General features: G+C 38.6%; 1 non-coding gene across 1 annotated transcript; it reads right to left on the bottom strand.

The window, feature by feature from the left end:
* Positions 1-414: 414 nt before the first annotated feature.
* Positions 415-521, bottom strand: LOC121207403 (small nucleolar RNA R71). The gene has a single exon (XR_005902494.1). It is a non-coding gene; the product is annotated as a small nucleolar RNA R71 (small nucleolar RNA).
* Positions 522-10,780: the final 10,259 nt, after the last annotated feature.

Raw genomic sequence — 10,780 nt, 5'->3', positions numbered from 1 at the left:
GAAAATTCGCTACCTCCTGCAATTGTTGTTAATCAAAATCCTACTCCGCGCACTATGTATGATTATGCTAAACCTAATTTAACATTAACTGGGTCAAGTATAGTTAAACCTGCTATTGCTGCAAATAATTTTGAACTGAAACCTAACACAATTCAAATGATACAACAATTTGTTCAGTTTGATGGTTTGCAAGACAAGGATCCCAACACTCACTTGGAAAATTTCCTAGAATTTTGTGATACCTTTAAAATTAATGGCATTTTTGATGATGTCATTCGCCTTCGGTTGTTTCCCTTTTCATTAAGGAATAAGGCTAAACAATGGTTGAACTCGTTACCACGAGGGTCAATCACTACTTGAGAACAAATGATCGAAAATGTTTTATTAAAATATTTTCCACCGGCTAAAATAGTCAAATTACGTAATGATATCTCTTCTTTTATGCAGATGGATTGAGAAACACTTTATGATGCATGGGAGAGATATAAGGACCTTTTGAGAAGGTGCCCTCTCCATGGGTTACCGCTTTGGCTACAGGTTCAAACGATCCATAATGGCCTAAATCCTTTGACTCGACAGATGATTAATGCAGCCGCTGGAGGAACTATCAATAATAAGACACCTGAGGTGGCTTACGAATTTATTGAGGAGATGTCACTGAATAACTATCAGTGGCAAGTTATGAGAACAAAGCCAACGAAAGCAGACGGTGTTTTCAACCTCGACGCGGTTACTATGCTATCTAACCAAGTAGAACTCTAAAATAAAAAGATAAACGGTTTGTGGGGTTCTACTCAGGTACATCCAGTGATGAGGTGTGATTCAAATGGAAGATGAGCATGCACAGAATATCAACCTTTCGACCTTAGCATCGAGGAGAAACAAGTCCAATATATGAGTAACAATAACTCTAGATCCCAAAATAACCCATATAGCAATACTTACAATGCAGGTTGGAGGAACCACCCAAATTTTTCATAGGGAGGCCAAGGAAATCAGAGACCACCTCTAGGCCACCAACAACCACCCTACCAATAGGAAAAGAAGCTGAACCTTGAAGAAATGCTCTCAAAGTTTATATCGGTGTCAAAAACTCATTTTCAGAATACTGAGACAGCACGTAAGAATCAACAAGCATCGATCTAAGGGCTCGAAACTCAGATTGGACAGCTTGCCTAGTTGATTTCTGAACGACCACAAGGTAGCTTGCCAAGCAACACAGAATCTAACCCAAGGGAGCAACTCAACGTGATTACTAGTCAAGATGAGGAAGGGTTAGTCACACCTAAACTAGAACCAAGGCAAGAAACTGAGATAAGCAAAGGTAAAGGTGAGGTAGACCACAATGAGCAGAAATCGGTAAGTACAGAATACAAACCTCGTGTGTTATACCCTAATACGACAAGGAAAGACCGCTCAGATGAACAATTTGGTAAATTCCTTAAACTCTTAAGAAATTTACATATTAACTTACCGTTTATTGAAGCTCTTTCGCAGATGCCAAACGCAATGAAATTTTTAAAGGAGCTTTTAGCAAATAAGCGGAAGTTGGATGAGGCTTCGCATGTGAAGCTAAACACAGTTTGTTCAGCTATTCTACAGAATAAACTACCCAACAAATTGAAAGATCCAGAGAGTTTTACAATTCCTTGCTTAATTGGTAGTTTAGATATTAATAATGCATTAGCTGATTTAGGGGCTAGTATTAACATCATGCCTTACAAAATGTTTAAACAACTAGGTCTTGGGAAACCCAAACAGACTAGGATGAGCATTTAATTAGCAGATAAAACTATAAGATTTCCTAGAGGTATTATTGAAGATGTGCTAGCTAAAATCGATAAATTTATATTTCCCGTTGACTTCATTGTTCTAGAAATAGAGGAGGATAGCAACACTCCTTTGATTTTAGGAAGGCCCTTTTTAGCAACTGCTAGAACAATTATTGATGTTGGCACAGGTGAGCTCACACTTCGAGTGGGAGACGAAACACTCACCCTTCAAGCTTGCAATTCCGGCAACACATTAAAAATTGAAGGTGATTGTCTAAACTATTTTACTAAAACTGACAATATGGTGCAACCTACTTTGCAGGAAATGAGTTTGAAGGAAGTACATGAGCCATTTTCAAGCAATAGTAGAGGACCTATTCATAAAGAACGAAGGTTACAAATCGAGGAGCTAGATGAATGGCGGACAGATAAACCGAGAACACACGATAAACCAAAACTACGGCAGAACAAGCTCAATACCTTTCCAGATCAACTTAAGGTTGGAGATAAAGTTTTATTAGATGCCTTAGATCCTCACATTGTCACTGCCAAACCAAATGAATAAATCCCTCTTACGGTACTTAGCATTTTCCCATTCAGTACAGTCGAGGTAAGTCATCCCAAGTTCAGCATTTTTAAGGTAAACAATACCTGCCTAAAACCTTATTTTGATGAGATTCATAGCAGGAATGAGGAGCATAAACTCCTCGAACCACCATGACCATTCAATGGAGAGGTAAGTCGAGCTTAGACTATAAATAAGTGCTTCTCGGGAGGCAACCCAAGCACTAACTGTATTAATTTCTTTAAATTTTAGTACCTAACTTACTAACAGAGCTCTTGAATACAGGTTTACCAAATAGACACGGCTAAGCATACGGGCATGCCTTAGGCCATGTGAAAATAGGGTGAAATTTTCCCCAACATGGGATTCGATAAGTCGCCACGGCCTTGCGTTAGGACCATGGGTGAATCTGCCAAGACAACACGAGCGTGCGACACACTTGTGTCTTCGAACTGTGGTTGAACCTGAGAAAATAGCACGGGCATTCGCCACTCCCGTGTCTAGAACCCGTGGTCGAACCTATCAAATTAAAATGGGTGTGGCCCTACATACACAGGCATGGGAGAAGCGAACAAAGACAGATACGGCTGTGCAACACGACTGTGTACACCCACACGCCCAAGGAACACGGGCGTGGGCCAAAAATCAGACGCGCCCAAATTCAAAATTCGTGAATCACACGAGAAAAAATTAGGGAACACGGGCGTGTCCCCTGGCCGTGTGTCCCAAAATCTATAAATACCCTTCACTATTCATCATATTCTTCACCTAAAATCCCTAACCCTAGTCGCTGCAAGTCCACACAGCCTCCCTGCCACGCCTGTACGCTGCCGCCAACTCCATTTCCGACGCCTATTCTCATCTTTTTAGCGTTTGTTTACTCTTTTCTCTTTTATTTTACTCAGTTCTAATGCTAATTACCATGTTAATCTTCATTTATCCCATACTATTTCCATTTTTCTATCATTCAAATCCCATTGTTAGATTAGTTACCATTTATTTCATGTGACATTTTTCTTTATTACTTCATGATTTCTCAAGCCCCATTTACGTATTCTAAGTCAATATTCACTTGCTTATTATTCTTTGCCAGTATAATCCATGCATTGTGATACATTCATGTTTTTTTACATTTCCATCAAGCTCTTTGCCATTTTGATTTTCATACTAATACCACGACATTATGCTATAAAATTTATTGTTTTGGTTAGGTCTGTTAGTGTTAGTAGTTGTGCCTGAAATTATTTATGACCTTTTCCTTGTTGAATTTGTTTACATTTTACCTTATCAAATCATCAAAACAGAATAATGGTTTTGCTTGCAAGAATACCATGTCATCTTCACGAGGAAAGAAAGCCGTCGTCCCTGCTTCGAAGAAAAGGAAGAGAGCGTCTTCCTCGGGTCCTACTGCGGAAATTCGTCACTCTTTCCTGCAATTCCCCACTGGGCCCCAAGAAGAAAATTTCCAGATTCTACGGGCTCGACCCTTGGAAGTGGGCCGCTGTATAGATTGGGCCGCGCTAGAACAAGTCCAACTCACGGATGCAATTCGGGCCCTCCTCACCACCGATGCTTGGGGTCTTTTCTTTGGGATTGTTGAGCCGACATATCTCGAACTCACTATGGAACTCTACTCAACGTTCCATGTTCAGACCGTGATGGCCCGTTTTGATGACCTGAAAACATTCAAATTTTGCCTCGGCGGTCTAGTCCGCCAGTTGAACGTCCCAGAGTTCAGAACCGCACTGGGCCTTTACACTGAGGAGTTCATGGAGAAGAATCAATTCCATGCTCTCAATCGCCACATCCATCACTCTTCTTCAAGGTGTTAGAACGCCCTCACCCCCGATGCTGCCTCCTACAATCCTAGTCACTCCAAGGCATCAGCTCTCCCTCCATCTCTGAGGTACTTACAAGCTATTTTGGCTCACACGTTAACAAGAAGGCAAGAGAGCACTGGCGTCGTCAACACTCACGACGCCTACTGTCTATGGTGTATATCGCACGGGCACGTTATAGACCTTGCTTATTTTATTGCCCTCACCATTCAACATCAGACGGAGTGGCATAGGAAGGGGGTCATCTCCATTGGGCCCTATATGACACGGTTGGCTCGACACTTCGGGCTCCTCAACACAACAGCCCAATCATCCTCCCTTACTCTCATGGGCCAGATGTCCCCACAGGGCATCTCAAGCATGCTAAGTATGAGGATGATCGAGAAACGACGTGGCACCTTCCCTCCTCAGTACTGTCTCGCCTAATCCACCGAGGAGGAGGCCCCCGAGGACATTACTGATAATGTCCCTCCACGTCACGAAGACCCACCGTCTCAGCCACCACCTCCTTATCATCCAGTTCATGCGGCAGCTTCATACACTGACATCTCTGAGCGTCTTACCCAATTCGAGCAACAGTGTTTTCAGCGCTTCGATAACATTGATGCTCCTCTGCAATAGATTTGTCAGCACTTCCACATCTCATCGCCACCCCCACCTCCCGAACCATCTAGTAATGAAGATGTTTAAAAACTTTTATTTATTATTTATTTTTATGTTTTGACTTTTATTTTAAAACTACTTTTTATTTTTCTTTAAGCTTGTTTTTATTAGGTTTTATAATTTTTATTTAACAATTTTTACTTTCGGCTATTTCATATCAAGTAATTATGCTTCCTTATATTTCCTAAAAAGTTCCTAATTCTGTCACAGTTATAAAAAGCTCCTAAGCTCATCATCTCATAGGAACTAAAAACTCCACCTGCAAAGATTCTCCACGACCACCATGTCCTGCTCGACCACGACCATAGCTACCACCAGATATAATATTCTTTTGGCGCAGGACTTATGGACTAATGAACCTCTACCACCACTGGAGTATCCTCCTCCACCCTCACGTCAATTATTCTCCAAAACTCCAATTCAAGGAAATTCATTCATCACTCAGGAAGTTTCACTTCTCTCCCTATCTTATATTTATATTCTTTTCTATATATCTATCTTTTTACATTGAGGGCAATGTACATCTTAAGTGTGGGGGGTATTCATTTCACTATCAGAAAAATTCTTGAATCATTGCCTTGTTCTCTTGAAAAGCTCTCATATCATGTTTAAGATAAATTTTGATTCATTTATGATTTTTATTGATATATCTTAAATTAAAACATAGGCATTTATGCATTGATTGTTTAAACTTTAAGACATTAGAGAATCAAGCATGATAAGTTAATTTTTGAATAATTTAAAATTTTAAGTTGTTTCCCCAAGTTTAGGTATTATTTTGAGTTGGAATTCACAAGTTTAAACATCAAAAACCATAATTTTTATGAGTTCTTGAGCCTTTAAAGCATCTATTATATCTTTCATGCTCACTTTCATTATGAGTGCGTCAGTATTGAATTGTTATTCTAGAACTTGCTTGATTATGCATGTCAAGACCACACCATCTAATTTGATATGTTAAAATGAGAAAAGCACTTAGGTTTAACCCACTCACTCCATAAAAGCCTACCTTCACAATTAACCCTTAGTGAACCCCCTTGAGCCTAACAACCCATTCATTAATTTACCCTCAATATTAACCCATAACTCATTATTGTTGAAATCCCCTAAATTAATTTGATCCCTATTTTTGTCGAGATTTGAGTTGGAATAGTTGCTTAGCTATGTTTTATTCTATTTTTGTAATTTGACTTGTTCTTAAATATATATATACATGTATACATATTAGTAGTATTGATCTTCTGAGCTAAAAAAGTTAAATTCTATATTATGAGAAAAAGCTCTGTTGTACGCAATTGATGACTAGTCATTTTTCTAGTTAGGCAATTTTTCAACTCAATCTCAATTCTAACCCTTTCTTTCAGCTTGTGACCACACCCTCTAACCAAAGCCATGTTACAACCCTCTAAAGACCTTTTGATTGATTTTTCATCTCAATTTATAGTGGTGGAGATTTGATCTTCATGCAAGCCTATGGTAACAACTTTTCATTTTTGACTATTGAATGCTTCATTTATTATACTTAAACACCTCGAGTGATTTGAGTGAATCTTTAGTGAGGGTGTGAAGCTCTGGGATATTTTGAATCAAAGGTAATTACTTAAATGAGAGGAGACACTTATGTTTTCATGATAAAATGCTCAACTTGGAATGTTTGAAACTTCGATGTTCTTTCAGTTGAATTTTCAATGTATGATTACCTATGGATTATTTTTAGATATTATCGAGTTGAGAAGAATTTATTTTGATTTTGAGTTGAGGACAAGCAAATGCTTAAGTGTGGGGGTATTTGATAAACCGTAATTTATACATATTTCTATCCTATGCTTAGTACATTTTAAGGATGATTTTTCCTTAAAATTGGTGAATTCGATGCTCCTAATGCCTTAATTTCATATTTTATACTTAGGTGAGCATAGGAGAGTGAAAAAAAAGAGAAACGGGCCAAAAATGGAGAAAATGGGCCAACATACGAAATCAAGACGACCTGGACCTCCTCACACGGGAAGACCACACGGTCGTATCAATTTGGAAAAATCGAATCATGACTCACACGGTTGGACCACACGCCCGTGCCTATTTAACAGGCTTCACCACGGCCTGAAGTAATCGCACACGGGTGTGTCACACGAGCGTGTCCCTGTCGAGCCCAAATTGAGTCCAATTCGAAAAAGGCCAATTTTGAGGGTTCTTAGGCATTCTAAAGCCTATAAATGCACCCTAGAGGAGGAGGAAAAGGGGACACACAGAGAAGGAAGCAGGGAACTGCTCAATGAAAGCCGATTGATCCATCTCAGAAGCCGGATTCATCATCAGGACTAAAGATCTCCCCTCAATTTCCCTTCACGAGTTTTGGTTTTTTCTTTATGTTTTGTATTCATTATTCTTCTGGGATGTTTACCTTTTTATTTATGAACTAAAACCCCTAAATACCTAAGGGGAATGAAACCTAAGAAAGATCTTGTTATTATTATCTGAATTGTATGATAAATATTTGACTTGTTCTTAATTATATGTTCTTAATTCTTGTCTTGATATTCCAGGATATTGATTCAAGTTAAGCTCTTATTCAGAGGAGGAATAGACCCTACCTAAGAGTACATTTTTCATAATTAAGCAGAGTTGATTGCGCGCTTAGAGATAGGGTGACAAGATTTTGCCGGACTAGGGTGAAACCTAATAAAGGGATCCATAGATCGAGTTAATACAACCCTAGGGAGTTAATTAGAAAGAGATTTCAATTATTCAACCTAGGGTTAGACGTTGTTAGTCTCGAGAGGGATAATAATATAACTTATAGATTTCTACAGATCAAGTCAAATGAATAAATCGTCTGATTCAGAGTCAAATAACAAGTGAAGTCTAGGTGGATTTTTCCTTAGGTATTGTCTTAATTCAATCGTTTTTCCAAATGTAATTCCTCAATTCTATTTTCTGTGAATTCTTAGTTTAGTTAATTAGTTAGTTAAACCAAACCCCATTATTCTTAGGCTAGATAATAAAAAGAAAGTTAATACTAGTACTTTTAGTTCCTTTGGGTTCAATAATTCGGTCTTGCTAAAGCTATACTACTGTTTGATAGGTACACTTGCGTTCATCGTGATAATAGTTAGTTTCAAGAATGATTCATTATAAATATTTAAAACCTGTCACAAATATCACGTATCAGTTTATGATTATGCTTTTATTGCATGCTTATTTCTGTTGGGTTAAACACTAAGTTTACATAAACTCACATCTTTATATCTTTTCTATCAGGTGATCCGCGAATTTAGGCGGATCAGTGCAGCGGAGGACTTGACGGTGACCACTTGCCATAAGCTATTTTTTTATGGTTTTATTTAGGTTGGCGTTAAGATATGAGAGTTTGTATTTTTTGGGATTATATGGACTTTTAACTATTGGTTTTGGTTTTTTTGTTCGATTTATGCATGCTTTACGAAGAAGTTTTCCTTTAAAATGACGGTTTACTAAACCATGATTTTCTAAATCACGAACTGTATTGCTAAAACATCATGATTTTTGATAATAAATGGATTAATGTTTTGATAATAAATACAAGAACTAAAATGGTTTTATGGTGACAACATAGTTTTCAAAACCCATTCTATGTGACATCACCAAATTCGGCATAACATCTAGGCTGGGCTTGGTATCAGAGCTAGGTGTCAAAACTCGATTGTGAATTTTGGGTTCTAAAATTTAGTTTTAAAGAATTGATTTTCAAATGATTTTAAACTCTCTGATTAAGTATGTGGTACACCGAGTCTCTGGCACCAATCCTGTAACTATTCTAAAACTTTGATAGCTTATTTTGAAATACTGTAGATCCATACTATGAAAACATTATAGTTAGAATTCTCTGAAATTGAAAATTTTGAAAGTATTACTAAACTTCTGATATTTGTTACATAAAATATTTGTTAATAAATATTGAATTGATGCATAAAACTCTTAAAGTAGATAAACCCAAATTAGACAATGAGTGCTTGTGGAATTCATGGACGTGGTACTCTAGGCCATGGTAGATGTCGTAGAGGGGTTCGAGCTAAGTCCTCATCTCTGGGTAGCATGCCAAATCTGGACACAAGTGAGACAACTATGTCACATACTACTGAGACTAAGTCTCAGAGTCATTTGGTTGGGGATGACATATTGTCCCAAGCCATGCTAAGGATATTGGAGAGGGTCGCTAGACCTAATTCTGGATCTGAGGGCTAAGGGTCGGTAACAGAGTGACTCCGGTCTAATGGAGTTGAGTTGATTAGGAGTGTCACAAGAGTTACCCCCAATGTGTCTAAGTATTGTTGGAGGCCACTGAAAGGATTATGGTTGATTTTAACTATACCCCCAAGTAGGAATTGAAGGGTACAGCCTCCTTGCTTCGCAATGAGGCTTACCAATGGTGGTTGACAGTTAAGGAGGGCACTCAGCTGGATCGTCTGACCTAGGAATGCTTTAGGACTACATTTCAGAGCAAGTATATGGGAGCTAGCTACATTGATGCTCGCAGGCGTGAGTTCTTGAACCTCACGCAAGGTGACCGATTGTAGTCGAGTATGAGGCTAAATTTCTGAGGTTGAACTGCTACCCTCGAGGCATGGTGGCATCTGAGTATGAGAGGTGAGTTCATTCTGTGACAGCCCAAAGTTGACCCTAGTCGGGAAGTGGTTTCGGGACCGCTAAACCGAGTCACCGAAATGTTTGAATGTGATACTTATTGTGTAGAATATGTAATTATGAATGTGTGAAAATTTCAAGCTTCAATTTGGTTGATTTCATGTGAATTTAGTCAATAGGACTTATGTGAGAAAATTCTAAAATGTGATAGGTCAATGTGTGAGGACCTACTAGTGCATGTGGACAAAGGGGGGGACTTGCATGTCAAATTCCCCCCCCCTAATGAGTAGTGGCCGGCCATGACAAGGAAGGATGGGCAAAACATGTCATGAAACATGTTTTGTTAGTGGAAGAATAAAATAAGGAGTATGGGTAATAAAGAAATGGAAAACAAAAGAAAAAAAAATGTGTGTGTGGTGTTTGTCCCCCCATTGCCGTGAGCTAAACAAGAGAAAGGGGGAATTTTGTTCATCCTTTTCTCATCTTCATGCTTGCCAAAAACTAGAAAGAAAAACAAAGAAAAATTTTCTCATCCTTTGGTTCATCCTTGGCCAAAAATTTTAAGGAGGAAAGAAGAAGAAAGGTGAAGAGATTCGGCCATGCATGTAGCTAGGCTAAGGTATGTTTGATGATGTTCCAAGAGAGGCATGCATGTTTTAGTTGTTAGCTTGAGTTCTACCTAACCCATGGTCTAAATCTTGCTATGTGATGGAAATGGCACTTGACCATGGATGAATCATTCTTGGTTGATGTTTGATGTTGTGGTGATGAGGCATGAGGATGAGTTAAGATTCGGCCTAGGTGGAGGTTGTGTTAATGCCATTGCATGCAAAATATGAAGCTTGTTAATGATGCATGTGATGATGGCTTGATGATTCTTGAACCTCCTTTTTAGCATTTTTTGTTGTGTGAGCACATATGTGCATTGGTTGCTAAATGGAGAAGAATCGGCTAGCAAGATGTGTGCTAAGGCCGAATGTAACTTTGCATGTTAATGAGCAATGCATGTGTTAAATTGATGAAAAGGGGGAGGATGCTTTACTAGTGTGTACATGTGTGTATTAAGTGTTGAAATCGACCCCAAAAATGGACATGCATATTCGGTCAAGGGCAAGAAATTAGCTAATATGTGGTGTTGATGCATGATTTTTGCATGTATGAGACTTTAATGTCTAATGTATAAATATGGGCTAAGTGCCTTGTGTTCATCTTTTGATGCCTAAAATGATGAAATCAATTTATTTGTTTGATTAAGCTCAAGAGCAAAGGGGAAATAAAACCGATAAAGGGAAGGAAAAAGTGGTTGAATAGCTAGCGGAATC

Source organism: Gossypium hirsutum, chromosome A09, assembly GCF_007990345.1.
Source record: "Gossypium hirsutum isolate 1008001.06 chromosome A09, Gossypium_hirsutum_v2.1, whole genome shotgun sequence".
In the NCBI taxonomy this organism is placed as follows: Eukaryota; Viridiplantae; Streptophyta; class Magnoliopsida; order Malvales; family Malvaceae; genus Gossypium; species Gossypium hirsutum.
Note: the sequence above shows the minus strand (reverse complement) of the source record. Positions and strands in the feature narration are given on the sequence as shown.